The following is a 17,821-nucleotide window of genomic DNA, read 5'->3' on the forward strand; positions in this document are numbered from 1 at the left end:
AAGGGTGAATGCAAAGGGAAAGCTGAGGAAATGCCCTACACAGGTCATTTGCCTTAAGGGAACCATCCCTTTGTGACCTCCATATGGGGTGCAAATAAGTAATACTAAGCATGTTATAAATACACCATGCTCTACCGACTGCGATTTGTAATCACTGCCATGAAAAAAGAAAATTTATAAGTCAGTACGGTGGAGCTATTTCCTTTAAAAATGTTTTGCGTTACGATATATGACATATACAAATGTATGTTCCATAGATGTGATTATGGATTAAAATAATGCAGTACTCTCGAATCCGCCATGTAACTTAAGAATTTTACAGCTGAAGCTGCCTGTGTGTTTTCCCTGATAGTTCAGACTCATTCTCTTTCATTATCCCAAAGTTTGTAATTTTTATTCCCTTGCTTTAAAAAATATAGCTGATCACATATACCTGCAGTCTGAAATTATTTCAAGTTTGCACACCTCAAGTTATTTCTAAGTGATAGAAATTAATACCATTGCTAACGAACGTTTGTCAAAACCTATTTATCAGAATTAGAAAACGAACAGAAGTCTTGGGTGTTTCCAAAAAGGATGGAAAAAAGAAAGGCAGATATCTTGCGTGAATGCTTAATTCACCTTGTAATTTGAGCAAGTTTTCATTTTAAAAAAAATAGTTTAATCATAAAATGCTTTTAGACGTGCCAGCCGGCTAAAACAGTGCCTAATTTCAACTGTTTTTCACAATGGTGAGCAAGTCGCAGAGTTAATGAAATTAAGCTTCCTTCATTTCTCTCAAACTCCCCCCACAAAGAAGAGCTGTAACATACAAGATGCTGCCTTAAGTGCGTGGTCGTGCTGGTTTTCAGGACTGGAGCCATCACTGATTTGTCACACGGTCCTCTTAACAACGTATTTGTATTTTGCAAAATGTATAATTTTTTGTAGCCCCTGAACAAATATATTTACATAACTGTGTCTAACGAGAAATTACATTTAACTTCTCAGAAATGACAATAACTAAAACCTGAACTGCCAATTCCACTTCATTAGTGTGGTAGAAATGCATTCCAAATGTTAATAAAAATTCCAACATGCTGATAAATTAGAGCTTCTAAGGAGCATGTGACACCTTGGTTAATATATTCAACCTCAATTATATTTCTCTTCAGCACCCTGTTATCTGGAACCTTTGCTGGCAATCAGAGGTGCTGTTTTTCAGCGGCCAATTTTCTAGATAATGTAGCTTATCAACACTGTGGGTAAACTTGCCAATGGAATCAGGCTGCACTGAACCACACACACGCTAATTGCATCCCTTTTTTATGCATATTTACAGACTGTCACTTCAAAGAAATCAGTGGCCCATTGAGGCACCCAGTTAGCTGGAAGAATTGCCTCTTGCAAACGAAAATTAGCAAACAAGCTAGTGATAAATATGAAATGAACAAAGTATAAAAATACTGTTTTGTTCCGAAACTTCCTTGTCATCCCAATTTATACTCGCAAATAGAAGGAGTTTGGAACCTAGGATGTACCTTTTGTTTCAAACGAAGACAGAAAGAATTCTTCCTGAAACCCACTAACTAGGTAAAAGCCTATTAGCTTTTCCCTCTTCTCCCACGCCATCCCCACCCCAAATTTCTATTCTCATAAACAGGTTATTAAATCCCGTATTAGATTTGGTTTGGAGTTTGAATAGACAAATGACATGTTAACACTTCAGAAACAATTAACCCTGGGAACTTAATTAAGTTCTTCTGACTTTAAGGAAGCACATTTCAAAATAATGTTTCTAAACTCTCTGAATTTGTTCAAGAATAGCAATGCTTTCCTTCTCTCAAGTCTTCCTAAGTTCAACAGCAGAAAGCTTTGGCTGGCTATATATGGATAAAGGTTATGGTGTCATGAGCCTGCTGTAATTTGACTAACTCAGAGCGAGTATAAAAAAAGACAGGTACCAAAAAATAACAATCATTAAAAAAAATTTTTTTTCCAAAAGCCCCAAACACCGGCCATATATAAAAGAGAAAACGATCTTATAATTATGTCCTGGGAACGGCACACACACAAAAATACTGAGACCTGGGCTGTGTGTTTGTCTGAAATCCTTTCCCTTGCTTTTTACAATAACATTTTGAAATCTTTCACCACAAGGACAATGTTTTGAAGGCAATATTAGGTTTTGGAAAACATGTCATTTTAATATAAGTTAAAATAAACCACATACCAATTAAACTATAAATACTTTTAAAGGTCTTGTGCCAGAGTGAGCAATTTAGAGTGGCAAAACTCAACAAATAAATGGCACTTAAAGTCTTAGCTTACAGCTCAGGTTCAATGATACTTTATTTGGTTTGGAGAACCGAGCAACACGCCTGCTGTATTTCACAGTTTCAACAGACTCCTAAATTCCTCGTCACTAACATTAGATATACAGTGTCATCTGAGAGTTGTTTTTTTTTTAAGGGCACAAGCAATAACATAAATATTGATACAAACACCGGGGGAAACATCGCTATTTTAAGAAACAGGCTACACCTACATGCCTACTGCTCCTTTCTTACAGGAGAAAACAGGGTTCTTTAGTAAATTAGTGCTCATCTGTATGCACTAATTTAGACAATTATTTTATATCACTTTCCAAACTGACATACCATGGTGTGTTTATATGTCTGTCTCCCTGCCCAGACTGGGAACTCCTTGAAGACATGAATCTAGTTTTGTGCAAAGACGAATAAAACAGAGACCCCACCACTGAGGAGTTCAAGGTGTATGGGGGGCAGGGAAAGGCACTTACTTATGCAGCTATCCGGTACCAGGGAGAGGAACAAAGTGCCACGAGATCCTAAGATAAGACCTGTTGGTTCTGCCCAGGGGTCTGGGGAAAAAAATCACACAATCGATGACATTGGAATCAGATCTTAAGAGGTAAGTAACACTTCAATCCGGCAGGGAAGGGCATTTCAGGCGCATTGAACCACACAGGCAAAACAGAAGGCTGGAAGGTAAATGGACGAGTCCTGGGGGAGATTTTTGGCGATGCTACATCTTAGGCCGGGGGAGGGGGAGGTGCGCAGGAGCATTCACAGTGTACACAGAGAGAAAGATCTGAATTCTGTCTATGGCTACGTCACCTTTACCTTTCGTATCTTTTTGCTGGGGGAAGACAAAATGTGGGGAAGGCTATGTGAGCACTTGTGAAAGAGAAAAACTCTCATGAAGACTGACCAAAAGACACCCTTTTGGGCTTCCCTGGTGGCGCAGTGGCTGAGAATCTGCCTGCCAATGCAGGGGACACGGGTTCGAGCCCTGGTCTGGGAAGATCCCACATGCCACGGAGCAACTGGGCCCGTGAGCCACAACTACTGAGCCTGCGCGTCTGGAGCCTGTGCCCCGCAACGGGAGGGGCCGCGATAGTGAAAAGGCCCGCGCACCGCGATGAAGAGCGGCCCCCGCACCGCGATGAAGAGTGGCCCCCACTTGCCGCAACTAGAGAAAGCCCTCACACGAAAACTAAGAGACCCAACACAGTCATAAATAAATAAATAAATAAAATAAATAAATAAAGTATTAAAAAAAAGACACCCTTTTAAAAATGTATAACAATTTTCAAAGTTTTCAAATTTTCAAATTTTTAAAGTTCACCTGCAGTGCTATCAAATTATATAAATACATATTCACCCAGCACCTTTACAGGATCTGTCTATAATACAGTAAGACTGATTTCACAAGACACAAGAAGATCTTATCCTATTCCTCTATATGGACACACTGAAGAATATGTCTCAATCACTCTTGATTCAAATATTAATAAATTTCCCTGTCTCTTAAAGGGGCTAATTGAAATTTGGCTCAATCTTTCGTCCTCAGAATGTCTGGAGGAAAAGACAGCAATCCCGTCTAATCTGGCAGAGCCTTTAAAGGTTTATCCAAAAACCTAGTTTATTGAAGATGGTTTTGAACTTTAACATTCCAAAAACCTGCTTTTGTGAATGGGCAAAAAAACCTAACAAAAGGAATTACATGATACCAAAGCTAGTTGGTTGGTTTCAGAGAAAATTTTTCAATTGATTAATACATCATTCACTGTTAGCTATTTTACAATATAGACACTGCTCCTAGAACATAAAAGGCAAAATAATAATGGTAATAGTAATAATAAAATAGCAGCAGCTTACAGTTTTAGCCCACTCACTATCTGTCAGGAACTGAGCCAGTGACTTTACTTACAGTATGCCATCTAATCTCTAGAACATTCCCTTTGAAGGAAGTATTTTCAGCCCTGTGTTTTATAAAAGAAGATACTGAGGCCATTTCTCTTGGACAAGGCTGTGAACTAGTTAACGGCAGAGCCAGGATTCCAATCTGGGTCACAGCCTTCCAAGCCTGGGATGGTAACCACTGTAAGATGCTGCCTCTTTCTAAATAATGTGAGATTGTTTCAATTTTTCAACTTGAGCTTGGCTAAATTGTTTGGGGGGTGGGGAAAAAAAGCTTGAGCAGGGACAAGAAGAACAAAGAGGGAACAAAAAGAGGGAAAAGAGAGAAGAAGGAGAAACAGAGGGCAGGGAGGAAAAGAGGGACGAAAAAAAGGGAGAGAGAGAGAGAGGGAGGGGATGGAAGAAATGGAAGAAAAGCCAGTGAAAGCAAGAATCTCATTTTTCAGGATGCTCCCGTAACACTCGCTACTCCCCATTCTCCACCCTTTTTTTTTTTTAAATTGAAGTATAACTGATTTAAAATATGGTGTTACTTTCAGGTGTACAGCAAAGTGATCTGGTTACATACACACTATTTTTTCAGATTATTTCCCATTATAGGCTATTACAAGATACTGAATATTGTTCACCGTGTTGTACAGTAAATCCTTGCCCATTCTCCACACTTGCTTACTACTTTTTTCCCTGGTCCATCTCTCTGGTAGAATATAAGCTCCATGAGGGCAGGAACTGTATCTGTCTTGGCCGGTATCCCCTACAACTAGCACAAACCCAGCAAAGAGTGGGCACTCACTAAAGGAAGAAATAAAATAAATTTTATTTCTTTCCCTTCATGGTTTGAATATTTCACTTGTCAACTAGCTGTTTTCTTGTTCTCCATAGCCTCAAAAAGAAATGTATCAATGCCTAAGACTACAAGGATAGAACAATTCCATTCTATTGTACCCGTACATTTGCGATCACAAATTATTTAGGTCTAAAGAGTGCCATTTTGTTGTTACCATTAGTGTGATCCTCCTAAGTAGGACCACTGGGCTCCTGTACTCTAATGCTGTCCTAATTTTTAAAGTTTTTTTTTTTTTTTTTTAAGAAATTCACGTTCTTTTATTTATTTATTTATGACTGTGTTCTTCGTTTCTGTGCGAGGGCTTTTCTCTAGTTGCGGCAAGTGGGGACCACTCTTCATCGCTGTGCGCGGGCCTCTCACTATCGCGGCCTCTCTTGCTGCAGAGCACAGGCTCCAGACGCGCAGGCTCAGTAATTGTGGCTCACGGGCCCAGTTGCTCCGTGGCATGTGGGATCTTCCCAGACCAGGGCTCGAACCCGTGTCCCCTGCATTGGCAGGCAGATTCTCAACCACTGCGCCACCAGGGAAGCCCCCGTCCTAATTTTTTATTCAACTTTGACTGAACACTGGAAGAATGTAAATCAAAGAGTAGAGTTCCTCTGCCTTCTAACTTTTGAAAAATTCCCTATAAGGCAGTTGGAGGATAACTCCATAACCAGAAATTTCACCGCTCTCAACATTCCACAGAGGTCAAAGATCATTTTAACCATTTTTGTAACCAAAAAAGTGACTACTTAACCCAATGAGGAAAGGTTTTCAACTGGAGCATTACCCCACTTTATACTATCAATCAAAACAAAATCATAGGTTTCAATATATAAACATTTGTTCTACATTCAAATTTGTAGCAATACATATTTGCTTCATAAATGAAAATAACCCAGCAGTTAAAATCTGTGTCAAGGATGTACCCTTCTCTTGCTGAGTTTCTTACTGTTTATTTTGCTTACGCTTCATCAGACACCTGTTTTGTACTGAAATCTTCATTAAAAGGTTTTCCTTTTTCTTTTTTTCCCTCCCTTTCTCTTTTCCCAAGCCCTTTGCTTTTTGGAGTAAAGTTACAATTTTTATCTGTCTTCCCAGACTCCCCTTTCACTGATCAGAAGGAGACTTCTCCTTTGTGTTAGAATTATTCACAGGACCCATGGAATGAAGGCTGAGCACAAAATAAACTCCAGCTCAGAGGAAAAAAAAAAAAAAAAAAAAAGTGTTGCTTGAAGAGGATGGCTTTGGAACATTCGCCAAGCTCAGGACGAAATAAACAAAACTAGAACTAACTCGGGAGCAAGAATATTCTCAGAACAAGCAGCCAAGCTGGGAGCCAGAGCAAAACAGAGCGTCCTGAACATCTGTTTTGTTTTCATTTCAGGAACGAAAAACACCTTTGTCCTCACTGATTGTTTTGCTCTAAGCAGTCCCTCTGGACTTTTGCTAAACCCAGAGAAAACCTGGGACAACTTGGACAAAATGTGAAAATTGCAAAGCGTTTACTTAATATTTAAAAGAAAGAACAGAGAGAAAGAGAGAGAGAGAAAAGAGAGAGGTACCTTTGAAAGTTTTAAAAAATCAGGTAAAATACAATTTATTCTGACTATTTTTGACACAAATCACCCTGTAATTGCCATTTCTGCAAGGTGTCTCAGTTACGAGAGTACGGTGTGGTTGTTTAAATGCCTATACATTTGTCTGAAGAAGAGAAAAAGCCACAACATTGTCTATTAAATGTCAAAAAGCCTTTTCTTTAACTATAGAGGGCTTGGACAGAACTCAGGAAATACTTCAACTGGAAAAGAAACGTTAAAAGCTACCCTTCAAGCTATTGGAAAACCTATTATCAAATGTTAAAACCTTAAAAAAAAATCCATGAGTATCCCGAGCTGGATTACAGATCTTTGTTTAGCAAAGGTTGATCATCATTGATAACCAAAGACAAAGTAACAATGGATGCAATCTACCTGCTCATTAGGAATCACGATGCTTAAATTAAGAAACTCAAGAACAGGTATCTGATGACGTGTGTTCTCTGGATGCAGGAACTACAGTTACTTACAGAAAATGCCGACGGTGTTTCTCTTTATCACATCTCTAAGTCATCGTGTCAGCACTTTGGACGCTGCTAGCTGTCACTGTGTGTGAGAACCTAAGGAGAAGGGGGGGAAAAATGGACATAACTTTCCCTCAGAAAAAAACCATGTGGAAAAACATACATCGTGTACCTGCATAGGCAGACAACCTTTCACTTCTTTTTCTCGGTTCATAGGACATAATGAGAATTAATTAGCACATTCCTAAATCATTTGCCCCAATTTCCTCTCTAATGTGTATATCTATGCATAAGTGAAGATTTTGTAAAGAAAGGACACAGAAACCAGAAAGCTGAGGTCAGAGACAGAAGCACAGATGTACATATAAATGGATGTTCTGGGATTGTGTCTCTTTGTGATGCAGAATTACAAATGATTTTAATTCAACCCCTTCAACATGAGCTATCCTTTTTTTCTGTTCTAAATACAGTACCTACAAGCCCCCCAAATTCATCTCTTACAGACTTGGAAGATTTAAAAATTTCTCCAAAATGCCACATGTCAGTCAAAAAAGAAAATGATTGGCTTTTAAAATTATAATTTAAAGCACAGTGACGAGAGGGTATGTTTTCATTAAAATTTAACCCCTTTTTAAGCTCTTGTGTCTGGGGCTTTGGGGAACACACTGAAAACCTGGGGGCTTTGCTGCATATCCTTCTGAGAAAAAAGAGCTACAAAACAAAAAGCACAGAATTACAATGAACTGTAGCCTGTGTTAATATAAGGCCATGTCCTTCAATATGCACCTCAGTACAGGATTTACTGCTCATTGTTTGAAATATACAGAAAAATCAAGAGTCTGTCACTTCCATCTACAAATGTTTAGAAATTAAATCTAATAGGTAAGGATTAAGCCATACGTGTTCCTGAACCTTATTTTTTTTAATGGTATCATTTTCATATCCTCTGAGGGGAATCAATTTCTATAAAGTGTAACCTTTTTGTAGTAGGAATAATCATTTTTGCATCATGGTAATATTCAATTAAAACAAATTATTTTAAAAGAGTATTCGACAAAGTAACCCCTAAACATAACAATGTCATACAAAAACAACTGAGGGTTCAAAACATTTTATTGTCCTGTTTCTTTAGTCCAGCATTACCTCTCGGCAATTACACAAATCTATACACGTGATAGAATTTCACAGAACTGTACAAAACAATAGTGCACATCGAAAAACCAACAGAATCACATAAGGTCTATAGTCTAGTTAAGAGTATTTTGTGAAAGTCAGTTCCTCACTTTTGATATGTACTATGGTTATGTAAAAGGTTACCATTAGGGGAAGCTGGGTCAAGGGTATGCGCTACCTCTCTGCTGTTTTTTTACCACTTCTTATATATCTACAATTATTTCAAAAGAAAAATAATTACCTCCATACAAGTTTTATAAGTCTGAATTCCCAGACATTATGTTAGAGTTTCACAATGCAAGGAATCAAATAGATTCTCACGAAAATTTAGATCTACAACTTTCAAAGAAATTTCAGAAAGGTTGAAAAATACATCCTTCATACACTACTAGGTATAAAATAGATAACTAATGAGAACTTACTGTATAGCACAGGGAACTCTACTCAGTGTTCTGTGGTGACCTAAATGGGAAGGAAAACTAAAAAAGAGGGGATATATATATATATACGTATAACTGATTCACTTTGCTGTACAGCAGAAACTAACACAACATTGTAAAGCAACTATACTCCAATAAGAACTAAACAAAGAATATATCTTTCAATGGACTCAGACTTGAGGGATGCTGGACGAAGTCTTACCATCTTCCAAGTCCTAATCAAGAGCATGTCTCTAACTTTCTCTGACCACCTTATACCTTCTTTGCTCCAAACTCTGTCCCTATCCACCTCCCCAGGCAGAAACAATGTCTCCCTCTATTTCAGAGCAGTTAGGTTTAGTGGTTAAGAGCCTAGAGTCAGATTGCTTCTCTGATACTACCTGCTCCACCTTAGTCAAGTTGCTTAACCTATCAGAGCCTCTGTTTGCTAATCTGTAAAAGGGGGATAATAACAGTATCTACTGCATAGGGTTGTTGTGAGGTTTACACGAAGCAATGGGTGAAAAGAGCCTGACGTGTAGAAAGCACTACATCAAGGTCAGCTGTGACCTAGGGTAGTGCTTCGTCCACGCTTCTACTGTAGTAAGTGAGTGAAGGATAAGGAAGAGGAAACCAGAGCCACACAGAGCTTCCTTTAAATGCTGGCCCCTCCTCTTGTTAACTACAGGATCGACCCTCCCTCCAAGCCACAGCTCCCTTGTCTGAAAAATAGAATGATGATGCAGCGCCAGGCACACAGTAAGCGTCCAGCACCAGGCTTTTTTGTTAGTGTTGCATCTACTACGTTATAAATATTTCTTCTGACTCTCTCTGTTTTGCTGCACTATGAGATCCTGATAGGCAAAAGTCAGCTACTATTCCAGCTTTCTGTCTCCTGCCCAGTGTCGCCACAAAGGAGATGCTCCGTAAATGTTTGTTAAATTGCAATTTTTAAAAAGCTCAGGATGGAAAACTAAAACTTTAAAACTAACCACTTGAACCACATCACAAAGGACCCCAGGAGTGAAAAAGACATTTACAGGACCACTCTGGTTGCCGAAAACTTTTTCCTTTTATGATAATGGCACCTCTTTTAAGTTTTCAGAAGCTGAATTTGTAAAAGTAAGCCTCAAGGAGTGTTGTAAGTTCTGGGTTCCAAAGCAGAGGAGGCACTGGCCAACAATCCTTGCTTTAAACCCTCAGGTCCTAGAGTAGTTAAGTAGGTGCAAGTTACACCTACAGAGGACACCACAAATCAATGGGAATGCCTTCCCTGTCTTTATTAACATATTCCCATGTGCTGTCTTAAGTAATACACTTGACAATTTAAGAAACGCCCACAATAATGGCCTGGGATGCTACAGTTTCCTGTAACAACGTTTATTCCTGTGCTCTCACCTCTTCATCACAAAGCAGTCTTGCCATCATCCTGAAGTCATTTAAAGGACTGGAAAATCATCTTCAGGAAATAGTCGGTTTTCTGTCCTAAGTCCTTATGGACTGTGCCTTGAGAAACCCTCCTGCAGATAAATCTAACACCCCAATAATTCAATATTTTTCTCCAAAACAAAACCATTAGCATTTTATTAGAAGAAATATTTCACCTCTCTCTCTCTCTCTATTTAAACACGCCACAGATGTAGCACTCTGTGTGGGTTGTTAGAAAGTCAAAGAATATAATTTCTTGATTAATTGCCATACACAGGATCCGAGTTATGCACAATTTTGGTAGTTAACCCCACCACCTCCCGTAAGCAGTCTTGCTAAACCTTCCAAATAAGCACATTTCTGATAAATCACTTGCAGCTATTTAAATGGATGAGGCTTTATTCCTTGGGATAGATAGATCACGTCATTTTCAAAGTGCAAGAACTACAGGAGAGAAATTCCACAGTAAACCTCTGCTGTGGTAGCTTCGTTGCCCTTGCAGGCTTCAGGGAGTCTCAGTTAATATTTCTTAGCTTACTTTTAACTATCTTGTGGTCTCAGAAATGGTTGGTGATTCAGAAATTACGTCAGGAGTCTAGAGATAGACTTCAATAAATGCAGCAGTTCTCGATCAGAAAAAGAAGATGCCTGTTGGTTTAAAGACTATTGGGAATCAAAGAGCTATTCTTAGTTGGGCCAATTACAGTCGATCCCTCCAAAAGCAAGTTACCTTCTCTCCTCAACCATCCATCTACTTAACTGGGTGCATGAATATAAATCACAGGGATCCCTAGATATTGGTACAGTGCTCAATTCTGAGCTATGGATGCCTTTTTATGGACTTTTTTTCCCCCACCACAGGGGGAAAAAGAAGTTTTGGGGCACAGTTTCCATATTGGTTACTTCACCAATGGAATGACTGATTTACCCAAGACAACAGGGCTGACAGCAGTAAAAGCAGAGGGAAAAGGTCGGGTCCCAGGTGTATCTGGGGGATGCTCCGACCTCAAGGAGTTACTACGCCGCATTTTTATCACACGACCTCCGGCATGAAAATTCTTTGCAGGGGATCCTACATCCCTCAGTCATGCTCTTCTTTTTCCAGTACAAGCATAACGATAAAAAGCACCTCAGTTCAAACAGGATTAGTCAACCAATACATAAAAGGCAAGCAACTGGCCCCTCTCGCCTTCACGGCCAACACAGACCCTCAGACATCTCCTCCATTTCTCTGAAAATTTATCTTCTTTAACATTGGAGGTGTGTTTCCCTAAATCTGAATTTATTTGGGATTCATCCAGACAACCCTCCCTTCTTTAGTTCAAAAAGTGTGCGGGGATACCAGAATTCTGGAATGGATGACAGTCAATTAATTGTGACTTTCTAGTAAAGAAAAAACACCCACTGGTGCCGTCTTCTTGAATCTCACATCCTTGTAGATCAGGGTCAATATATGTTCATTTAAAATAAAGAAAATTACATTTGTTTTTAATATTCTTTTTAGTTTATATTACCTAAATGTCCCATAGTAAGCACGCTCCACTTCTGCAAATGAAAATGTTCTTTAAAATGCATTTGACAAAATTTTATATACATATCAATACCATGTCGAAAATACCATAAGGAAGTCTCCCTGAAGCTCGTGCCAAGTTTTGTTTGCTTTGTTGTTGTTGTTGTTTAGTCTTGTTTTTGCTTTTTAAGTTTCCCTGACCATCCCAGTTTACCTCATTATTAGACTACAGGCCATTCAATAATTGACTACTAAAAAGTGTTTTACCAAATCCATAAAATGAGAATGAAGGGGAAAAAAAGAAAAAAACATGAACAAAAATGTCCTCTAAGTTTTCCTACACATATCCTATAATTTTCCAGTTGGCTTAACCACTCAACATATTTAAATAACCAACCAACATATTTATTTAACATTCGGCAGATGGACATGATAGAAACATCATGATTTTCAGATGTACTTTTATAACTGCAAGGTTTTCTTCATGCCAGGATCACAACAGGTTCTTAAGGTAAAGCTGCCCCTACCTGCTGTTTCTTTGATGTTAGAGCGACTCTCAACCTCAACATGTCCTCTCAGATTAATTTAAAGCAGTGGAAATCAAATCATTCTCTTCAATCTATTTTTTACCCACAGCATAAAAGAGACTATTTTACATGTTAATAGTAATCTGATGTGGTTGTATAAATCTGATATAAATATGATACTCTGTTTGGAAATGATGCTAATTTAGTTTAAAATGGAGATTACATTTCAACTTGTAAAAGAGCAGGATGGAATATTAGCATTCATGGCTGTTATATAATTTCCCTTTACACTACACAAGTGTTACTCAAAATCTTTTCTGAGCCTCTTTGTCCAAAGATTTCCCATTCTTCCTATAAGTAAAAGGACTTCTCTATTTAACTATAAGTTAAACAGGTGGTACAGACCCTTGAAAAAAGATTAACAACAACATTATAAATGCATTTTTGAAGAAACATTTAAAGTTACAGTGTAATAAACTGAACAGAATGTCATAAGAATGTCAAACTGGGCACAGTAAAAATAAATGTTATTCCCAAGGAAAATAAAAAGTCTGCATATTTATGTAACATTCAGCAGATGGACGTGATATTAATATAGGGTTTTCAGTTGTACTTTTATAGCTACTAGATTTTCTTGCCTAACTTGGCAACCCGAGGCACCATTTGAGTTTTGGATTTGGACAACACTGCAACAGATGTCCAGACCAATAAAATAAATTCCTTAAGGGCTCTGCTTAATTTGTGTAATTGATCAATTTTGGTTACATAGGCCTCAGCTCACCAGCATGTAACTGCCTTCCACAAAAGCTCTGCAGTGGGGATTTCATTCCATATGTTACTAGGGTTTATGAACCCTCTCTTTGACAATGCTGCAAATAGAACAGGGCCTGGGGTGACACCTGTTGGCAACCAGTGGTGAAAAACAACCACTGATAACAGCGGATGGTTCTGGGGCAGTTTTTCTCAAACTCAGCGCCGTTGACGTTTTGGACCAATTCTTTGTCTGGAGGCTGTCCTGTGCATTGCAGGATATTTAGCAGCAACCCTGGCCTCTCCCACTAGATGAAACTAAAATGTCTCTAGACAGTGCCAAATGGCCCCGGGGTGACACCACCACCCCAGGTGAGAACTGTTGCAGTAGGGTGGAAGCTTCTAGAATGGCTTAAGATTTCTCACACAGTTTTTTAAAACAAAACACAAGATACTCTTCCCTTGCCTTGAAGTCTTTCGATCTAATCATAGTTTTACAGACAACTCACAGAAACTTTGGCCTGATAGAAGGTAACCGTAATATCGCTTCATCACTGCACTTAGGCGGGTGGTAATTAAGACATGGATTTTGAAACCCAACGCGAAATGTTCATCACTCACCTATTAAACTTGCCAGAGTTGCTATGTTAATTATCTCCCCATATCCCTGATTTAGCGTAAGACAGCCTGCAGACTCTGACAGAAATTAAAGGAAAGACCAGTGACCTCTTTTTTGACTGCACAAATAACTACATGATAATAAATTAGTTTTCAATTTTCAGAAGACTTTACATGGTTAAAAAAAATGGAGCAAGTATGATACACAAACTTGACAGAAGATGGCTGATCAGCACCAACTTCGAGTCTTCTTTTTAAATTTGCTTCCAATCAATGCAAATAGGAAATTGAAGCAAACTGCACGATTATTAACCTGGCTGGGTACATTACTGAATATAATAATAATCATGAGAAGATGATGTCAGTTTATATTTCATATTGGGTATTACAGCAATAAAAGGCTGCTCATCTGACGTTTTCAGAGGTAGAGAAAAATTTGACACATACACACGGTACACACAGCACACATCCAGACACTCACACAAAAGATTTCTGCAGTCAGATTGACTTGAAGGATTCATACTAATATCAGAAAAAAAGTATGCAAAGTAGAATGACTTATTTAACGATAAAGAAGTACCATGACTTCCTGGCATGTTTTGTGCCTTTCTTACATCTGCTCCTGCCTCAAACAGCTTTCTTCCTCTGGCTGACAAAACACAAATAAGAATGTCCAGGAAGCAGAGCCCCACTCTGATGTACAATACTACTCAGCTAATTAGAAGAATCCTGCTCATTATGCTAGGCAGTAGGAAGTAAGAAACTACATGAAAGCATGACACTTGCTAAGCCCTAGGACGGTGTCACAGCTGAACTGGCATCACTTTCTTCTGTTTCTTTATAGACTTGGTTGGATTGCAAGTTCATTCCTTTAAAATCAGGGTTTTGACTTTCAGAGGGAATGATTCCTTGAACACTGCACCATCTTCTGGCCAAACGCTGAACTACAAGTTCTTAATTAAAGAGTGAAGTCCCAATTTCCTAAGAATGTCTGCTGGATGAGAACCCGGTATACTTTATTATTCCTATTTTCAGCACAATAGATCGAAGAGAAACAGGACACATCCTCCTTCTAATTAAATGAAAAGAACTCTGTTTTAAGACAGTTTTGTGCTTCGCAGTCTTAAACAATTTTTGATCCCACAAATACTCATGGGATACTCACTGGCATTTAGAATACGCTGACTGGGGCCCAAAGAGGTATGCAACATGGTTCTGGCCCTCTGAAAGCTCTGAAAGCTCATTTTACAGTTCTTTATTGTATAGTCATACAATAAAGAACTGTAAACTGGGTGAATTCTGAAGAACCCAAACAAGAAGGGCAGTAGGAATTGGAGGGGAAATCTGAAGACTGACCCTGGTGGAAAAGATTTACTATAGACAGTAGTCCTTGAATCATGATGAAGAATGATGACGTAGCCACTAATGATGCTCAAAATATGCCAGGCACTGAGCTAAGTTCTTACAAACACTACCTTAATTAATCCTCAAAACAACTTCATCTTGCTAACGAGCGTCCCACCCATGGGGTAGAAGAGGTTGAGACTCAAACTCAGGTCGGCCCGGTCCCACAGCCCACCCTCTGAACCACCTAGCTGTGCCATCTCCCACGACAAGGATGAGAGGCCCAGAAAGGACGACAGAGGGGTTTCCGGAGGAATGAGATGAGCTCAGCAAAAGGGCAGAGGGAGGGATGTGCAGCTGCAGCTCTAGAATTTCCCTCTAGAAGGGACTTAGGATGGAGATCTTTTTGGAGGGAAGGGACAGCTCTGAGACGTACCTGTTTGAAGCTGTGTTCACGGAGGAAGCATACAGATCCCGCCTAGAGAAAGTAAGAGGAGCTGGGGGGAATCATGGGAAGGACTGACCTCCAGGACACCCACAGCTGCTGCCACTGACGGCACGGGCTCCATACTCAAAGAAGAACAAGGAAACCAGCGGGAGTAAATAGCTACGTGGTTCAGAAGGCAACCAGAGGAAACTGGATTTGACAAGCAGGTTGGAAAAAGACAACCATGTTCAGAAAGTTAACAAGAATATCAGGGTTCCAAAGGAAAGAAGAGTAAGCAGCAGATTCATTCTCTCATGTAATCATTCCTTCATTCACCAAAATGACTGTGTTCAAGGGCAAAGGATTTGGGGAGGTGGGAACAGCAAGTGAGGACTTTGCCAGTTAGGGGAGGCTTGTGCATGTGCAAAGCAGAAGAAAGAAAGTCTAGAGAGAGTGATGGGAGCTGCTGCAGAAATAAGACACAGTGGAGGCAGTAGAGGTGGGAGGAACGTGGTAATGGGCAGAGGTTGAGGGCGCCGGTCTCCAGAAAGGTTCCTTTCAAAGATATGTAGGTAATTCAGTCATAACCTAAACAGGGACTGCAAACTCAGTTTTGAGGCAGGTAGTAAATGCACACAGTGGGCCAGCCAGGTGAAATTAACAGGGAGTGGGGGATGGGGGAAACCTGGAGACATTGTGCCCCGTCTAAAAGGGACAGCTGAGCCACAGCGCAGGCTGCTGCCATGCTGAAACCAGAACTCAAAACTGCCAGATGCTCTGATATTTCAAGACAAGCGAAAAAGACGGATTTCTAGATGCAGTCTCTCAATGTGTACGTTGTTAGAAATTTTAAAGAATTTTAAAACACTATGCGGGCCAAACAAAACACATCTGCAGTGCAGGTGGGGCCTGTGGGTTGCCAGTTCAGAACCCCTGGCTTGGAAGAAAGATGTGGCTTACCGAAGGTTACGGAAAGGAAAGAGGGAACGCCACATCCTAAAGTCCTGTCCTCTGCAGCGACTTGACATCCATCCTTCTTTCTGACCCACCTCCATCGTCATCATCCCCAGTGGAAGCTCTCATGACTTCCAATCCAGACTTCTGAGATAATCGCCCACCTCCACTCGCTCCTTGTTCCTCTTATGCTACACCTGTCACTGGACTCATCTTTCTAAAATACAGTTCTTTTGTGCCACCCACTTCAGCCTCAGCCCAGAAACCTGAAATGACTTTCCCCACTGCTTATTAAAATAAGAACAAACAACTTCAGCTCACCTGCATCCATTCCTCTTCATGATAAAGTATCATTACGCCTTCACAATAGCCCAACATTTCTTTCCAACTGAAATGCCCTTCCAAATCTGTACATATCCTAAGCTTTTGCCAGTAAGAACTACCCAATTTTCCAAACGCAGCCTAAGTTTCCATATATGTAGATCAGAGTTTTTCAGTGTCAGAACTATTGACATTTGGGGCTGGAAAATTCTTTTCTGGGGGGGAGTGGGGTCCTGTGCATCGTGGAACATGTGGCAGCATCCCCGGCTTCTATGGACTGGATATTAGTAGCTCCTCCCCCGAGTTACGACTACCCAATAGGACATGATGGAAACAAACGAGCGCTCATAATATTCTCTCAGGGAAACCTTCAAATTAAGTGGAATTCTCTAAATCTTCGCCAACAGGTAGCAGAAAAGTTTGCTCAGAAACAGCCAGAGGGGCAGAGGAAGGTTGGCCACTGATTAAATGTTACTGTGTATGAATTACAGAGAGTCAGCAAGTCTCTTGACTTTTTCATCTCTTATCAAAGAAAAGAGGGGCTTCCCTGGGGGCTCAGTGGTTAAGAATCCACCTGCCAATGCAGGGGACATGGGTCTGAGCCCTGGTCCAGGAAGATCCCACATGCCGTGGAGCAACTAAACCCATGCACCACAACTATTGAGTCTGTGCTCTAGAGCCCATGAGCCACAACTACTGAGCCCATGTGCCACAACTACTGAAGCCCCTGGGCCTAGAGCCCATGCTCCGCAACAAGAGAAGCCACCACAATGAGAAGCCCGCACACCACAACAAAGAGTAGTCCCCACTCGCCGCAACTAGAGAAAAGCCCATGTGCATCAACGAAGACCCAAAAACAGCCCATAAATAAATAAATAAATAATAAATTCTTAAAAAAAGAAAAGAACACTTCCCCCGGGAGCTTTTGCCTCCCTGATTCCCACGTTAGGTCACATTCCCTTGCCCTGGGCTCTCACAGCACCGATGTCCTAATAATCCCTTGTTTAATGTTGGTTTCTCCTCTGGGCTGTACAATCCATGAGGGCACAGACTGTGTGTCACTGTCACAGCTGTATCCCCAGCTCCTAGGACAGTGCCTGGCATGGAGAGGGCACTTACTTCTCTGGCAATGAGTCATAAACCTTACAATAATAGAGTGATTTCCCCTTCATCTAATTCTTAGCAAATCCCAATTCTCTTATTCCTTTCAGATGCAGCTCAAGATAAATGATCTCCATGAAGACATCCTTGACT

The 17,821-nt window shown here is 40.1% G+C and overlaps 1 long non-coding RNA gene across 2 annotated transcripts in view; it reads right to left on the minus strand.

Annotated features, from left to right (window-relative positions):
* Positions 1-17,821, minus strand: part of LOC130709105 (uncharacterized) — a 714,106-nt gene that overhangs the window by 677,830 nt on the left and 18,455 nt on the right. For both annotated transcript variants that reach the window (XR_009009601.1, XR_009009600.1), the window contains exon 2: positions 7,103-7,192. This is a non-coding gene — a long non-coding RNA (uncharacterized LOC130709105). The remainder of the gene's footprint in view (positions 1-7,102; positions 7,193-17,821) is intronic.

This window comes from Balaenoptera acutorostrata, chromosome 10 (genome assembly GCF_949987535.1).
Source record: "Balaenoptera acutorostrata chromosome 10, mBalAcu1.1, whole genome shotgun sequence".
Classification (NCBI taxonomy): Eukaryota; Metazoa; Chordata; class Mammalia; order Artiodactyla; family Balaenopteridae; genus Balaenoptera; species Balaenoptera acutorostrata.